Genomic DNA, 17,478 nt, shown 5'->3' with positions numbered 1-17,478 from the left:
ACCCTTGGTATCTTGCGATTTGGCTTTAGGATCCCCCCCCCCCCCACGCCATGGATACCAAAATCTATGGATGCTCAAGTCTCATTATGTAAAATGGTGCCTCTAGTATAAAATGGCAAAATTGATGTAGGAGCTCCCCCTCTCATACCTTGGTTCTCGCAGAAGCAGAGGCAACAGGAGGACATTTTTGCTCCCTGGCTTCAGGTAGGATTTGGCTAAGATTTGGCTAAGATTTTAAACTGAGTGTTGGCTTGGCTCCTGTGGTCAAAGTCTAACTGTTGTGTGACTGTTGTGTTGAAAGAGAGCCAGGTACTTAAGTTGATTGACAGCAGGCATTGTCCCCTGTTAATTGAGTTTCTGGGAAAGCTTTATTTGCCAGTGTCGCACGCGCCTGACGGCACGCACGAAAAAGGCACCTTTACTAACTATCCTTTGCAGTACATACAGGAAACAAAGCAACATAAACAAATACACAAAGAGGTGGTTTGTTGCAGTTTGCACATAAAGTGCGTGCATATTACTTAACTGTACAAAGATCCCACTTGGCCACCACGCTCACCAAAAGATGCAACAAAAGCAAAACATTCCCATCACATGCACCAGCTGTGGCATGTTCCGCTTTTTCACACAAAAACTAGACAACTACATCTGCTCCAAATGCAAACAGATGACTCTGATGGAGCAGAGGATCCAACAGCTCGAGCACCGTATTAAGACCCTTAAGGACATTCAGGCACTCGAGCTCTTCTTGGACACTGCACAACACGCTGCTGTAGATCAGCAGCCTGCATCACACCAACACCACCAAGACCATGATCAGGAACCTTATGGGGAGATCAACTCAAAGGTAGACAACCCTCAGGCTTGGAAGGAGGTCACCCATAGAAGGAGACGCAGGACCAGGCAGCCTCCGCAGAACTCCTCTGCTCAGCTGCATTTACACAACAGATTTGAAATTCTTACATCATTAACATACAATCAGGAAACACAGCTTGTGGAGGACCACAGTTTCTTAGATACCACTCAGTGGACCACCCTAGATCAATGCGCAGGGGATAGCCCTGACGGGGACAGTGCATCACCACAGTCACACTTATGTAATCATGCAAATGCTCCATCCCCAATCATAGACCAGGAGCAACAGGAACATCCTTGGGAGAGTAATGGGCTCTCAGATGTATCTCAATGGATTGTCATTGATGAATGCACTGGGGATGTTGAGGAGGAGGACAACACTTTACACCTACATGATTCACTTCAACAGGAACACTCTTCAGGGGACATACACACTGTCTTGCACAAAAGGGACCCTGTCAATCCTCAAAGGAAACAGGTCTTGGTAGTAGGTGACTCCCTCCTTAGAGGAACGGAAGCCATCATTTCCAGACCGGATGGGATGGCTCGAGAAACATGCTGCCTCCCGGGGGCAAAAATACACCATATCACTCAGAGGCTCAGCAGGCTCCTAAAGCCCCATCACCCTCCCCACCTTATGTTGATTCATGTAGGTACCAATGACACCGCTAGGCATACTTTTCAAAAGATCACAAATGATTTTTGAGCTCTGGGAACAAAGCTAAAACTGTATAATGTACATGTGATCTTTTCATCCCTCCTCCCCGTTGTAGGACACGGCTCTACAAGGGCCGGAAAAATAGTACAGGTCAATAACTGGCTCAGAAAATGGTGCCAAGAGGAGCATTTTGGCTTCCTTGACCATGGTCTACTCTTCCAAGAGGATGGACTACTGGCAAGCGATGGGGTGCATCTCACACAAGTAGGAAAACATCTTTTTGCTCACAGACTCACAAACCTCATCAGGCGCACTTTAAACTAGATCCACTGGGGGAGGGGAACAACAGCCTGGCGAACACTATATTACCCACGACCACAGGGAACCGCCAAAAGGCTAAACGGAGGGCTGCACAAACACAGCAAGGATCAAGTACAGAGAGCACAATAATCCCAAATAAACAGTTCGAGGGGAGGTCACAGGGGCTTACATGTCTTTACACTAATGCTCAGAGCATGGGAAATAAGCAAGACGAACTCCAACTCCTAGCACAGCACCACACATACGATGTCATAGGCATCACTGAAACCTGGTGGGATGACTCCCATCACTGGAATTTAACCATTGAGGGCTATAACCTCTTTCACAGAAATAGAACAAAGGGGAGAGGAGCGGGAGTAGCTTTATATGTCAAAAACAGTTACGTTGCAGAAGAAATGCAAGACTGTAATCCGGGAAACCAGCTTGAAAGCATCTGGATAAGAATCAAGGGAACCGGGACTCAAAAAGATCTTGTCGTGGGTGTCTACTACAGACCTCCGAGTCAGGATGAAGGACTTGATGAAGCCTTCTGTCAACAGCTGACCAAACAGGCACAAAGAAGAGATATAGTAGTCATGGGCAATTTCAATTATCCCGATATCTGCTGGAAAAAAACTCAGCCAAGAGTACAAAGTCCAACAAATTCCTCACTTGCCTTGCAGATAATTTTATGGTCCAGAAGGTAGAAGAGACAACAAGGGGATCAGCAACTCTTGATCTAATCTTAACAAATGTGGAAGACCTGATCAATACAGTTGAAGTGGTTGGATCCTTAGGGGCAAGTGACCATGTGCTCCTGCAGTTTGCAATACAAAGGAATGCTGAAACTAAGACAAGTCAAACACGCATTCTGGACTTTAAGAGAGCTGACTTCCAAAAAATGAAGGAATTACTGAGCGGCATACCATGGACGCCGATATTAAAAAACAAGGGAGTTAAGGATGGATGGGAGTTTTTCAAAAGTGAAATACTCAAGGCGCAAATGCAAACAGTGCCAACAAAGAAGAAAAATAAGACAAGTGCAAAGAAGCCAGAATGGATGTCCAAAGAACTTCTAACTGAGCTAAAGCTCAAAAGTGACATGCACAAGAAGTGGAAAAGGGGAGAAATCACCAAAGAAGAATTCAAACGTATAGCCAACACCTGTAGGGAAAAGGTTCGCAAGGCTAAAGCGCAAAATGAGCTCAGGCTTGCCAGGGACATAAAAAACAACAAAAAAGGCTTTTTTGCTTACGTTGGTAGAAAAAGGAAGAAAAAGGAGGCGATAGGGCCATTGCAAGGAGAAGATGGGGTGATGGCGACAGGGGACAGGGAAAAGGCAGAACTACTTAATGCCTTCTTTGCCTCGGTCTTCTCAGAAAAAGAAAGCCATCTTCAACCTCAGCAACACGGAATGGACGAAGGATTGGGGGAAATCCAACCCCAAATAGGGAAACAAGTTGTCCAGGAACACTTGGGCTCTCTAAACGAATTCAAGTCCCCAGGGCCAGATCAGCTACACCCAAGAGTACTGAAGGAACTAGCGGAAGTTATTTCAGAACCACTGGCAATTATCTTCGAGAGTTCTTGGAGAATGGGAGAAGTCCCAGCAGATTGGAGGAGGGCGAATGTGGTCCCTATCTTCAAGAAGGGAAAAAAGAACGACCCAAACAATTACCGTCCGGTCAGCCTCACATCAATACCAGGCAAAATTCTGGAAAAGATCATTAAGGAAGTGGTCTGCGAACACTTAGAAACAAATGCGGTCATTGCTAATAGTCAACACGGATTTACCAAAAACAAGTCATGCCAGACTAATCTGATCTCTTTTTTCGATAGAGTTACGAGTTGGGTCGATACAGGGAATGCTGTGGATGTAGTGTACCTGGATTTCAGTAAGGCCTTCGACAAAGTCCCCCACGACCTTCTGGCAAACAAACTAGTAAAATGTGGGCTAGACAAAACTACGGTTAGGTGGATCTGTAATTGGCTAAGCGAACGAACCCAAAAGGTGCTCACCAATGCGTCATCTTCATCATGGAAAGAAGTGACAAGTGGAGTGCTGCAGGGCTCCGTCCTGGGCCCGGTTCTGTTCAACATCTTTATTAACGACTTAGACGAAGGGTTAGAAGGCACGATCATCAAGTTTGCAGACGACACAAAACTGGGAGGGATAGCTAACACTCCAGAAGACAGGAGCAGAATTCAAAACGATCTTGACAGACTAGAGAGATGGGCCAAAACTAACAAAATGAAGTTCAACAGGGACAAATGCAAGATACTTCACTTCGGCAGAAAAAATGGAAATCAAAGATACAGAATGGGGGACGCCTGGCTTGACAGCAGTGTGTGCGAAAAAGACCTTGGAGTCCTCGTGGACAACAAGTTAAACATGAGCCAACAATGTGATGCGGCTGCTAAAAAAGCCAATGGGATTCTGGCCTGCATCAATAGGGGAATAGCGTCTAGATCCAGGGAAGTTATGCTCCCCCTCTATTCTGCCTTGGTCAGACCACACCTGGAATACTGTGTCCAATTTTGGGCACCACAGTTGGAGGGAGATGTTGACAAGCTGGAAAGCGTCCAGAGGAGGGCGACTAAAATGATTAAGGGTCTGGAGAACAAGCCCTATGAGGAGCGGCTTAAAGAGCTGGGCATGTTTAGCCTGCAGAAGAGAAGGCTGAGAGGAGACATGATAGCCATGTACAAATACGTGAAGGGAAGTCATAGGGAAGAGGGAGCAAGCTTGTTTTCTGCTGCCCTGCAGACTAGGACACGGAACAATGGCTTCAAAATACAGGAAAGGAGATTCCACCTGAACATCAGGAAGAACTTCCTCACTGTGAGAGCTGTTCGACAGTGGAACTCTCTCCCCGGGGCTGTGGTGGAGGCTCCTTCCTTGGAGGCTTTTAAGCAGAGGCTGGATGGCCATCTGTCGGGGGTGCTTTGAATGCGATTTCCTGCTTCTTAGCAGGGGGTTGGACTAGATGGCCCATGTGGTCTCTTCCAACTCTACTATTCTATGATTCTATGATTCTAAAGTTTGCTTTTTGGATGTTTTAATTGTTTGTGTGTGTGTCTTTGTTTCAAGCCATTGATTATGGAAATCTTAAATTCAGAAGGCCAACTAGTGAAACTACAAAGATGGGAAGTATGTTTTTAACTTCATTAGGAGGGATAAAACCCCAAATATATTCATGGAGAGCTTTATGTGATACAGTAATCTGCTGGCATTCCACTGGTATAAAAGAAAATTTCAGGTGACTCACTATGTGGAAGTACAGGTGTAATTATATATTCAGAAAAAGTCATACTGTAGTGGGGTTTACCTAAGTTACAGGTCTTAATCTATGAAAGAGGTAAATGTAACAAACATTCTTTGAAGCAGTGAGTTCCATGAGGCAGAGTCCATTTTTATGAGTGATAAGTGTCATTATAGCAAAGAAAAGTAAAAACTTTAGAAGGACAAGCAATGCAAGACATGGCAACAGATATATCCTAGTATGCAGAAAACATGATAGACTACTTTATAACTTACTTTATAACCTAAGGAGCCTCCGGTGGCCTAGGGGATAAAAACCTTGTGACTTGAAGGTTGCGTTGCTGACCTGAAGGCTGCCAGGTTCGAATCCCATCCGGGGAGAGCGTGGATGAGCTCCCTCTATCAGCTCCAGCTCCATGCGTGGACATGAGAGAAGCCTCCCACAAGGATGGTAAAACATCAAAAAATCCGGGCGTCCCCTGGGCATCGTCCTTGCAGACAGCCAATTCTCTCACTCCAGAAGCAACTTAGGTTGCTCCTGACACGAAAAAAAAAAAAAAGCTGTGCCCAGCCACGCATTGGCTGTGGCAAAGTGTGGTGGTATGAGAAAGAAAGTATTGAGGAATTGGTGGTAGTTAGTGTATGTTATTTCCTAAAGCTTGTGAATATACAATATTTCTGGTTGTTCCTTTTTTTTGTCTGTTGGAGGCATGTATGAATGCTGCAATTAGCCAGAATGAATAGTATGTAATGGCCTTTCAGCTTCAAAGCCTGGCTGCTTCCTCCCTGGGGGAATCCTTCATTGGGAGGTGTTAGCTGACCCTGATTGTTTCATGTCTGAAATTTCCCTGTTTTCAGAGTGTTGTTCTTTATTTACTGTTCTGATTTTAATTTTTTTTAATACTTGGAACCAGATTGTGTTCATGTTTCACAGCAACATAATAATAATAATAATAATAATAATAATAATAATAATAATAATAATAATAATAATGACTCTGATAATACACATTACTTTTCTCCCTCCTCAGCTTCCTCCCTGGGGGACTCCTTTGTTGGGAGGTGTCAGCTGGCCCTGATTGTTTCATGTCTGGAATTCCCCTGTTTTCAGAGTGTTTGCTCTTTATTTATTGTCCTGATTTTAGAGATTATATTGTTCTGTTTTATTATACCACAGTAAATTTTATATATTATATTTATAATCTTATATTATTTGCTTTGGACTGGATTATATGTGGCCCTTTCTACACAATTGTATAAAATCCACATTGATCTGGATTATATGGCAGTGTGGACTCAAGATAATCCAGTTCAAAGCAGATACTATGGATTATCTGCCTTGTTATTCTGGGTTATATAGCTGTGTGGAAGGGCTTTGAAATCTACATTGTCATATAATCTAGTTCAAATCAGATAATTTGTATTTTATAGGCAGTGTGGAAGAGGCCTAAGTGAATCCTCCGCCATTGTGGCTTAGGGGGTTGCTAGGACATGGTGCGAGAGGTCTAAAAAGGGCGGGGCCTATCCTTCTGACTGGCAACCAGGGGGAGAATGGCTTTCTTGTCCTCTGTAATTTGGACTTTATTTTTCTAGGTTTTTTTGTGGCCAAATTTGGTGTGATTTGGTTCAGTGGTTTTGTTGTTTACTCTGTGGGAAAAACACACATTACATTTTCATATACAGTAGAGTCTCACTTATCCAACATAAACGGGCTGGCAAAACGTTGGATAAGCGAATATGTTGGATAATAAGGAGAGATTAAGAAAAAGCCTATTAAACATCAAAATAGGTTATGATTTAACAAATTAAGCACGAAAACATCATGTTATACAACAAATTTGACAGAAAAAGTAGTTCATTACACATTAATGCTATGTAGTAATTACTGTATTTACGAATTTAACACCAAAATATCACAATGCATTGAAAATATTGACTACAAAAATGTGTTGGATAATCCAGAATGTTGGATAAATGAGTGTTGGATAAGTGATACTCTACTGTATAGATGTTTGTGTTGATACACAAAAGATCCAATGAATATTGATAGGTTTCACATTAGTATAATGCAGATATGTCCTACTGCTCCATAAAATAGCAGTTTGTTGGAATTTCTTGGGTATCTAATCTATATCTCCAGTTAGCCAAAAAGATGTGATATACATATTTGGAAAAATAGAAGTGTATCGCGTTCCAGTAATAGGGCAAGTCATTGCATCTTACCAAGATTTTTCTTAAGTGTGGCTACTGGCATGCCATTTCAATCTGTGTGACTAATGTTAGAAGTTTATTCTTTATGCAAATTCTAGTGAAGCAAATTCATGTTGCCAATATTCCACAAGTCTGACTGACTTTAAAATCCATTATAATGCAGACTAAATTTCCCACTATTATATGCTGATATGTTTTGCAGTTACATCATTGGCAGGGAGTCAGGATTGTCGGCATAAAATCAGTAGATTAGGCAAAGAACTTAGCTGTTTGTTCCAGCCATTTCTTTTAAAAATATTAGCTATGCTAAATCCTTGCCAATGAAGGAATAGACTATCTGGTAGTAAATATCAAAATACTTGGGGCAAATAGGATCTTGGTTGCTTTGAGTTTCTTTTAAGAGAGAAAAAAGGTGACATAGCTACTACTATTACTACTACTAATAATAATAATAATGTTTAGGAGTAATGTGAGATGCAGTTTCACAAGATCTTTATCCCTTCACTGCCAAATATTCCATAATATTGAGCCATGGCAGTTAATGTAGTGTCAAACTGCATTCATTCTACAGTGTAGATGCACTCTTACATCATAGTTTGTCTTTTCCTGTTGATTAGTAAATTATTTATCTGTGGTTCACCTGTTGGTTGCTCGTGAATGTGGTAGTTATCAAACCATTTTTGTTGGGGCTTTTTTCAAATGAACATATATTTGATAGGGGATTGAAATCATATGTAACAGTGAAGTGGCCAAGTCAAAAGATAATGCAAAGACTTAATTCTAGTTGCTGCTAAGATCCACTGTGTCAATGGAATTGGGTAAACCAATAGTGGTATGAATTCCGTTGATTACATGGTATATGCTAAGCGAGAGTAACAATTTTTTTAGGCCAAAAGTATTCTGGATGGCAGAAAGCCAAACATGCTACAAAGAACTTCAAAAGGATCTCTGTATGATTCATTGCAACACACTTTGAATCACTATAAATAAATGCTGTCAATTCATATGCAGGGAATTCCACCTAAACATTAAGAAGAATTTCTTGATGGTAAGAAAGAGCTGTCCAATAGTGGAATATGCTGCCTTGGAGTATGGTGGAGTCTCTTTCTCTGGAGGTTTTTAAGTAGAGACCAGATGACTCTCTGTTGAAAGTGCTTTGTTTCTGTGTTCCTGCATGGCAGGGGGTTGGACCGGTTGGCTCTTGTGGTCTCTTCCAACTTCCAATGAGTCTACATTAAACTGAGGTTGAAAACAGCATGTTTACATAGTCAAAGGCAACAACTTTTTCAGTTAAGGAAGTCAAACAATCTTCCTTAAGGAAGAAAACCAACATTTGTTAAGAAGAAAAACCAGCATCTGCCCGGAACTTATGAAGCATCAGCATGTTTTAGCTGGATAACAAGTTAATCAATTTACAACTTCTACAATTGATTTATTGTATTAATGTTAGTTGTGCACAATTTGTATAATTTATTTTAATATATATATATATATATATATATATATATATATATATATATATTAAACAGCAGACATGCTATATAAGAGACCCTACTTTCCAAAAGTGTGGCAGACTGCAGGAACGCCTCTTTTTCCAAGGGGCGGAGAAAGGTGGTGTATCAGCAGAATGGCAGATTTGTGGGGAACACGATCTGGCCCAAGTGCAGGTCTCTTCTCCAGGAGCAGAAAGAAGGGATAGTAATGTATGCATGTAGAGTGAATGTGTATGTGTGTCTGAATGCTGAGTAAAATGTAATATCCCCTTTGTATATCAATGTAGCCATATAGTCTGTGTATTTCTACCTTCTTTCTCTGTAAAGTGCCTGATATACTCTGTCTTACTGAAAACGGAATGAGAGAACATTTTTAATGTTTGAAAAGTACTCATGACATCAGCCCATAACCCCCCCCCCCAATGGTCTGAAATGACCTGAACGTGCACACAAGCTTTATGTGACATCGATAAACAAAAATGACAAAAAGGGGCGAGCGTTTGAAGATGACTGCAGGTGCCAGTGTGGGCTATAATCCAGTTTTATAAAGAATTATTGCAGTCTTTAAATACAGTAGAGTTTCACTTATCCAAGATAAATGGGCCGGCAGAACATTGGATAAGCGAAAATCTTGGATAATGAGGGATTAAGAAAAAAGCATATTAAACATAAAATTACATTATGATTTTACAAATTAAGCACCAAAACATCATGTTTTACAAGAAATTGACTGAAAAAGCAGTTCAATACACAGTAATGTTATGTAGTAATTACTGTATTTACGAATTTAGCATCAAAACATTGCAACATTTACTACAAAATGACTACTAAAAAGCAGACTGCCTTGGATAATACAGAACTTTGGATAAGTGAAGCTTGGATAAGTCAGACTCTACTGTACCTCAAAGAGGAGGGTGCAAGCTGATTTTCTACTGCTCCAAAAGACAGGTCCAGGTATTTTTATTTTAAGTTACAGAAAGATAAGTTTCAATTGAACATTAGAAGGAAGGTCTTGACAGCGGTTCAACAGGGGAATCAATTTCCTAGAGATGTGATCGGGTCTTCTCCGGATGTCTTGAAAAAGATGATGGACAGATACCTGCTGGGGATGCTATTGCTAGAGATCCAGCATCCAGTAGAAGATGGTCTGTAGGAGCCCTTTCAACTCCGATTCCGTTTTCAAAATTGAAACTGAAACTGCTATTTCATGATTCATGAGAATGTATTAGATTTCAATATACAGTTTAAAACAGGCTTCTTCAACCTGGTGGTATCCAGAAGCTTTGCACTACAACTTCTGATTTGGATGGCAACTTCTGAATTCATAAGCATGCATTATTCTGGCCGGGGCTAATGCAGTTGGTATTCCAAACTTCTGAGTGTGCCAGAATGTGGTAAGATCAAAGTGGGGCCCCTAAAAATGATATTTAACCCTGAAGTGAAGGAAGATCTAGGAGGTAGGGTGAACTTAATGGATATCTATCTTCCCTGCTGAAGCCTTGTGGTTAGATGTTGTGGAAGAGCACATTGTCATATCATTTGTCCCGACTGTTCAGAAGTTTGACATATTATCTTCTAGAACAAGCACAAATGTAATAAAGGTAGTACGAGCAGCCTCATGGCTCAGGTAGTAAGGAGAAGTTCTCATTGAACTTGTTGAAATCATAGGTGGCCAGTCTGTGACAATATAATCATAAGTCTGTGCAGAGCTTGGAAAGTTTATTGTCTATATTGCTATTCCCAGAATCCTCTGGTCTTGATGGCCAGTGGAAATGTTGACTGGAGGATTCTGGCCATTCTGGAAAAGAAGTAACATCCCAAGCTCCAAGTTTGTTGCATATGTGGACAGATGCTAATGAACTTGCAGGCCTAAGCACAGCATAGAATTTCATGCTCAAAAGAAACATTTCCAGTTTTTGGACAAGCATGCATTCCTGTATTACAACTTTCTATCTTGTTGATTAGGACAGAAATAGAACTACTCTAGTGTATGGGTTGAGATAAAGAGGGGTGGACTACCACTGGTTTATGTACTGGAGGTTGGACCCTTAGTTCTCCAAAAAAAAAAAAAAGTCTGTTGTAAAGAGCTTTCTTCCACCTTTAAAGAGTTACACTACAAACATAAAATCCTACATTTTTAAATATGTAAGAAAATAATTTTAAAATTGATTTCGGACCCTTGAGATCAACAAAAGCTTACTTAAATCAGGGCATTATTCTTACAGACTTAAAGTGTAAGTATTTAAATATTTTTGTAATGAGACACACACAGTGAGGAATTGTATAATTCACCCCCCTTTCCATATAACTAGTTCCCCTTTTACTTAACCTCAGTGCAAGCTTTAAAATTTATAAACTGTTATAAAAATCTTATTTATACCTGGTTAGCTTATTATAAAAACATTCCTTTAAAAGTTTTATGATATTTCATGCTGCTGGCATATGAGGTTATTACCTGTAAAGAGGAGATATAAAATAATAAATACTGTACTCCATAATAGGAAAAGTACATGTTAACATCCACATTGGTGAAAAATTACAACCTTGTTATGGTTCTGGTGTGTGGTGTGTCTTTATAAAAATTATGTATGAATATATGGGTTTGCTAGGTCTGAAAGTGTTATCTGCTGGTGAGAATTCTAAACAATTAATTCATTCTGTTACTCCACTCAAAATGAATGGTATTACAGTGGCAACAGTTTTGACTTGGTGAAAAATATGGACAGCAGAGTTACGCAGTTTTCTGCATTTAAAAATGGGTTGGAAAGTTATTGAGTGGTGAGAGACAATAATTTTAAGATCTATTTAAATGAATGCATTCAGTTCAGGATCTAACTCTAAAAACATTGGAGTAAAGTTAAGCAGTTAAGATATATTAACATAGTTTTTATATAACATACTGCCATTCAGATGTTTGAATTATTGCATTGTGCTAGTGGCGGTGGTCTCTTTAATTAGCTGATCTGTGGAATGGCAGAAGAGAGTCACATGCTTTGCAAAGCACATGCTGCAAAGTGAGCTTTCATGAGAGTAAGGAAGAGTGCCATGTTGACTGTCACTATAGGGCTGAAAGAGCATTTTGCTGGTGTAGCTACCTGACTTTCTTCTCCCTTTTCTTTACAGCCTTTTGTATTACCTGAAGACTGTCACTGGGGAGATGAAATACAGTGGGAAGGGCAGGATCAGGACCCTCTCTGATTCCACTACTGAAAGACCACAGTTGGATCCTGTCCACTCAAATCATAGGGACAGAAATAGTTTTATGAGGCAGACTGAGAAGAAGTTAGGTGGTTTATGTCACTGCCTCTGGGCCCTTTCTCACTATGATTCCACCTTTAACTGTGGAATCTCGAGACTTGTGGTTAGGCAAGTCACTAGAGCTATTTGAAGGAGAATTCTAAATGTCCATCCCTAAATTGCAAATCCCAGGATTCCATAGGATGTTGCCATGGGAGTTAAATGGAATAAGCTATACTTGTGTAGTCTTTAAACACATATTTATATAATTGATATGTTCCTGTAATGTTCGTATCTTCTAACATATCATGGGTAAAAATATCTGAAATCCAAAGCACTTCTGGTCCCAAACTTTTTGGATAAATGGTATTCAGACTGTATATTTCAGAAGTTGTTGTTTATTCGTTCAGTCACTTCCGATTCTTCATGACCTCATGGACCAGCCCACGCCAGAGCTCCCTGTCTGCCGTCACCACCCCCAGCTCCTTCAAGGTCAAGCCAGTCACTTCAAGGATAATATCCATCCATCTTGCCCTTGGTCAGCCCCTCTTCCTTTTTCCTTCCATTTTCCCCAGCATCATTACCTTCTCCAAGCTTTCCTGTCTTCTCATTATGTGGCCAAAGTACTTCATCTTTGCCTCTATCATCCTTCCCTCCAGTGAGCAGTTGGGCATTATTTTCTGGAGTATGGACTGGTTTGATCTTCTTGTGGTCCAGGGCACTCTCAGAATTTTCCTCCAACACCACAGTTCAAATGTGTCTGTACTGGTGGGTAAAAGGGAAATAGCTTAAACAGAAGGTGGCAGTGTTGCTATAGACAAAAAGGAAGAAGTGTTTTTAGAAAAAGGAGGAAAAAGTGCACACATTGCTATGGGGAAAGAGAGAGTGCTGACAGAGTGGAGTTCTGGCAGCAGGTGTTGCTGTGCTCCCTTCAGGCTCCAGGCAGAGGAAATACATGTGCAAGGCTTCTCCTTAGCACCACTGAACACCCTGCACTTTGCATGGCCTTTTTCTAATTTTGTAGCCCTTTCCCTACAAGAAGATTTAAATGCATTTTGATTGATTTTTAACATTTTGACTTTTTAAAACCATGTCCCAATTTATATCCTTTATATTTCTCTTGACACTGTCAACAGGGTTACAGTGATGAATTGCTAACTGAAAGAGAAAAGTTTTTACACCAAAGAAAGACTGCATGTCAGCTACTCCTTCTGGTGTTAAGAAGCTTTCACTCCATCAAACATTGGGCTTCCACTCTAATTTAGGGATAAGTCCTTCGTTTGTTGAGAAGTGTTTCTGTTGTTCAGAATGGTAAAAGAAAATGTGAAATGATCAACCATCTCCTGGGCACCTTTCACACAACACATATACAGCACTATGATTCCACTTTAACTGTGATGACAACTTCCTATGGAATCCTGATGTTCCCTGTATGGAGGGGCATCTAGAATTATTCTCAGCCAGAGTTTTTCCAGAGCCTCTGACCAAACTACAAAAGCCAAGATTCCATAGGATGTAGTAGAATCATGCCACTATATTTGTGGATAGCCAGTGTAGTGGCTCTGGTATTGCCAGATCATCATGACAGATGATGCTGTAGATGACAGATGACAAATGTTGCTGTAGAAGAGGAGATACAGCTATGGAAAATAAAGTGCCTGGTTGAAATCTAACCTGTGGCAAGATTTTTTTATTTTTTTATTTCCAGCATTTATACCCCACCCTTCTCACTCAGGGGGACTCAGGGCAGCTTACAACAGTTGGCAACATTTAATGCCTAAAACATTAATATAAATCAAGAACAATACATACTGTCAATTAAAAACTATTAAAATGATGTTAAGATGATGTTAGGCAAGCCACTCCCTTGGATACTGTCGTTACACATGAGCAAAATGGAGATAATATTACTGATCCAGCTTGCAGGTCTGTTACAAGAGTTAGTGTAGATGGCATCATGTGTATGTATATGAGCTCATGAAAGGCTCATTGGAGCAGCAAACCACCTACGAGTTTAAGTTAAAGTTAATCATGTCTAAATTAAAACCAGCTTCTTTTGTTAACTTGGGCAAAAAAATCCACAAGCACTTCTTTCTATGCACAGCAGTCACAATATATAAAAGTGAAACAAATACCAAATTGTGTTGTCGAAGGCTTTCATGGCCGGGATCACAGGGTTGTTGTATGTCTTTCGGGCTGTGTGGCCATGTTCCAGAAGCATTCTCTCCTGACGTTTCGCCCACATCTATGGCAGGCATCCTCAGAGGTTGTGAGGTATGGAGAAAACTAAGCAAAGAGGTTAATATATATCTGTGGAAAGTCTAGGGTGAGAGAGGTCAGTATGAATGTTGTGTAGTTAATCACTTAAATTAGCATTGAAAAGCTTATCTGCTGTCTTCTTCCTGCCTCTGGGGCATCCTTTGTTTAGAGTCGTTAACTGCCCTTGGTTGATTCATGTCTGGAAACCCTCTGTTTTCAGAGTATTGCTTTTTATTTACTGTTCTGATTTTTGAGTTTTGTAATACTGGTAGCCAGATTTTGTTCATTTTCATGGTTTCTTCCTTTCTGTTGAAGTTGTCCACATGCTTGTGGATTTCAATGGCTTCTCTGTGTAGTCTGACATGATAGTTGTTAGAATGGTCCAGCATTTTTGTGTTCTCAAATAGTATTCTGTGTCCAGGCTGGTTCATCAAATGCTCTGCTATGGCTGATTTCTCTGGTTGAATTAGTCTGCAGTGCCTTTCATGTTCTTTGACTCTTGTTTGGGCGCTGCGTTTGGTGGTCCCTATGTAGACTTGTCCACAGCTGCATGGTATCCGGTAGACTCCTGCAGAAGAGAGAGGATCCCTCTTGTCCTTCGCTGACCGTAGCATTTGTTGGATTTTCTTCGTGGGTCTGTAGATAGTTTGTAGGTTGTGCTTCTTCATCAGCTTCCCTATGCGGTCAGTAGTTCCCTTGATGTATGGTAAGAACACCTTTCCTCTGGGTGGATCTTTGTCTTGACTCTCCTGGCTTGTTCTTGGCCTTGCAGCTCTTCTGATGTCTGTGGTGGAGTATCCATTGGCCTGTAGAGCCCAGTTTAGGTGGTTGAGTTCAAGGTGGTTGAGTTCAAGGACAAGAGGGATCCTCTCTCTTCTGCAGGAGTCTACCGGATACCATGCAGCTGTGGACAAGTCTACATAGGGACCACCAAACGCAGCGCCCAAACAAGAGTCAAAGAACATGAAAGGCACTGCAGACTAATTCAACCAGAGAAATCAGCCATAGCAGAGCATTTGATGAACCAGCCTGGACACAGAATACTATTTGAGAACACAAAAATGCTGGACCATTCTAACAACTATCATGTCAGACTACACAGAGAAGCCATTGAAATCCACAAGCATGTGGACAACTTCAACAGAAAGGAAGAAACCATGAAAATGAACAAAATCTGGCTACCAGTATTACAAAACTCAAAAATCAGAACAGTAAATAAAAAGCAATACTCTGAAAACAGAGGGTTTCCAGACATGAATCAACCAAGGGCAGTTAACGACTCTAAACAAAGGATGCCCCAGAGGCAGGAAGAAGACAGCAGATAAGCTTTTCAATGCTAATTTAAGTGATTAACTACACAACATTCATACTGACCTCTCTCACCCTAGACTTTCCACAGATATATATTAACCTCTTTGCTTAGTTTTCTCCATACCTCACAACCTCTGAGGATGCCTGCCATAGATGTGGGCGAAACGTCAGGAGAGAATGCTTCTGGAACATGGCCACACAGCCCGAAAGACATACAACAACCCCAAATACCAAATTGTTTCACTTTCATGTCACCCAGAATCTTCCATCTTGAACAGTTGACCCATTCTGCCTCATAACAGGCCTGGACCTGCCATATTAGAGAATAAGCTCACTGTAACTGACATTCTTAACCCTAGGGCCCTTCCATACAGCCATATAATCCAGAATATCAAGGCAGAAAATCCCACAATATCTGCTTTGAATTGGGATATCTGAGTCCACACTGCCGTATTTTCCAGTTCAAAGCAGATAATGTGGGGTTTTATTCAGCTGTGTGGAAGGGGCCCTAGTTTTGTGGACTGCTTCGCTCCAGTCCAAAGCAGTTGTGGAGATTTTGCCATAACTAAAGGAAGAAATGTAGTAAAGGAAGAAATGTGACTGGCTTCCTTCCCAGGAAAAGAGCTTAATGTAAAATTCGGAAACAAGTACTTGTGCTCCCTTCAGTAGCACTACATTGTTAATTTGTGTTGGTGTGTGGAACTGAGATTTTAAATTATGTTTGACTACAGGATTAGAGGGTGTTGGCTATTCTGAATCAATTGCTATGCTCTTGGTTTATTTATTATTTCAGGTTGAGGCTAGAGATTCAGTTTTAAATATTGTTGCAACTGTTTTAGGCAGAAGTGCCACTTCCATTAAATCTTATGCTTCTTTATTCATCAGTAAGGCCCCTTCCACACAACTGCTTTAAATTGGAATATATGGCAGTCTGGTCTCAGATAGCCCAGTTCAAAGCAAATATTGTGGGATTTTCTGCCTTGATATTCTGGGTTATATGGCTGTGTGGAAAGGCCCTAAGTCCTCCACAACAGGGATGGGGACCTTCCAGATGTTATCAAAATTTACTATTACTTGGCTAAGTGTACTACAGTAGAGTCTCGCTTATCTAACGTAAACGGGCCGCCAGAATGTTTGATAAGCGAATATATTGGATAATAAGGAGAGATTAAGGAAAAGTCTATTAAACATCAAATTAGGTTATGATTTTACAAATTCAGCACCAAAACATCATGTTATACAACAAATCTGACAGAAAAAGTAGTTCAATACACAGTAATGCTATGTAGTAATTACTGTATTTACAAATTTAGCACCAAAATATCACGATGTATTAAAACATTGACTACAAAAATGCGTTGGATAATCCAGAATGTTGGATAAGCGAGTGTTGGATAAGTGAGACTCTACTGTACCTGGAGTTATAGTTCAATAACATCAGGAAAACTATATTATTCCCACCCTGCACTAAAATGAGTTGCATATAGGATGGCAGGTTTTGTCTATATCTTGTCCTGTTGTTGTTGTTGTTGTTTTGTTGTTGTTGTTTGCTTTCAAGTCATTTGCATCTGAAGGCAACCCTAAGGTGACCCTATCATGGAGATTTTGTCAGCAAGATTTGTTCAAAGGGGGGTGCCCTTGCCTTCCTTTGAGGCTGAAAGAGTGTGACTTACCCAAGGTCACCCAGTGAGATTTCATGGTCAACCAGGGATTCAGAACCGTGTCTTCAGAGTCATAGTCCAATGCTCAAACCAGTAAACCATATTGATTACACTTACATATATATATTAATTCATCAGGGGAAACACTTTACAGGAAAGAGAAGAGATCAACAGCAAATGTGATAAATGTGTCACATAACAGAATGAAATGACACAATTAAAATATGTGTG

This window comes from Anolis carolinensis, chromosome 1 (assembly GCF_035594765.1).
Source record: "Anolis carolinensis isolate JA03-04 chromosome 1, rAnoCar3.1.pri, whole genome shotgun sequence".
NCBI classification, from domain to species: Eukaryota; Metazoa; Chordata; class Lepidosauria; order Squamata; family Dactyloidae; genus Anolis; species Anolis carolinensis.
Note: the sequence above shows the minus strand (reverse complement) of the source record.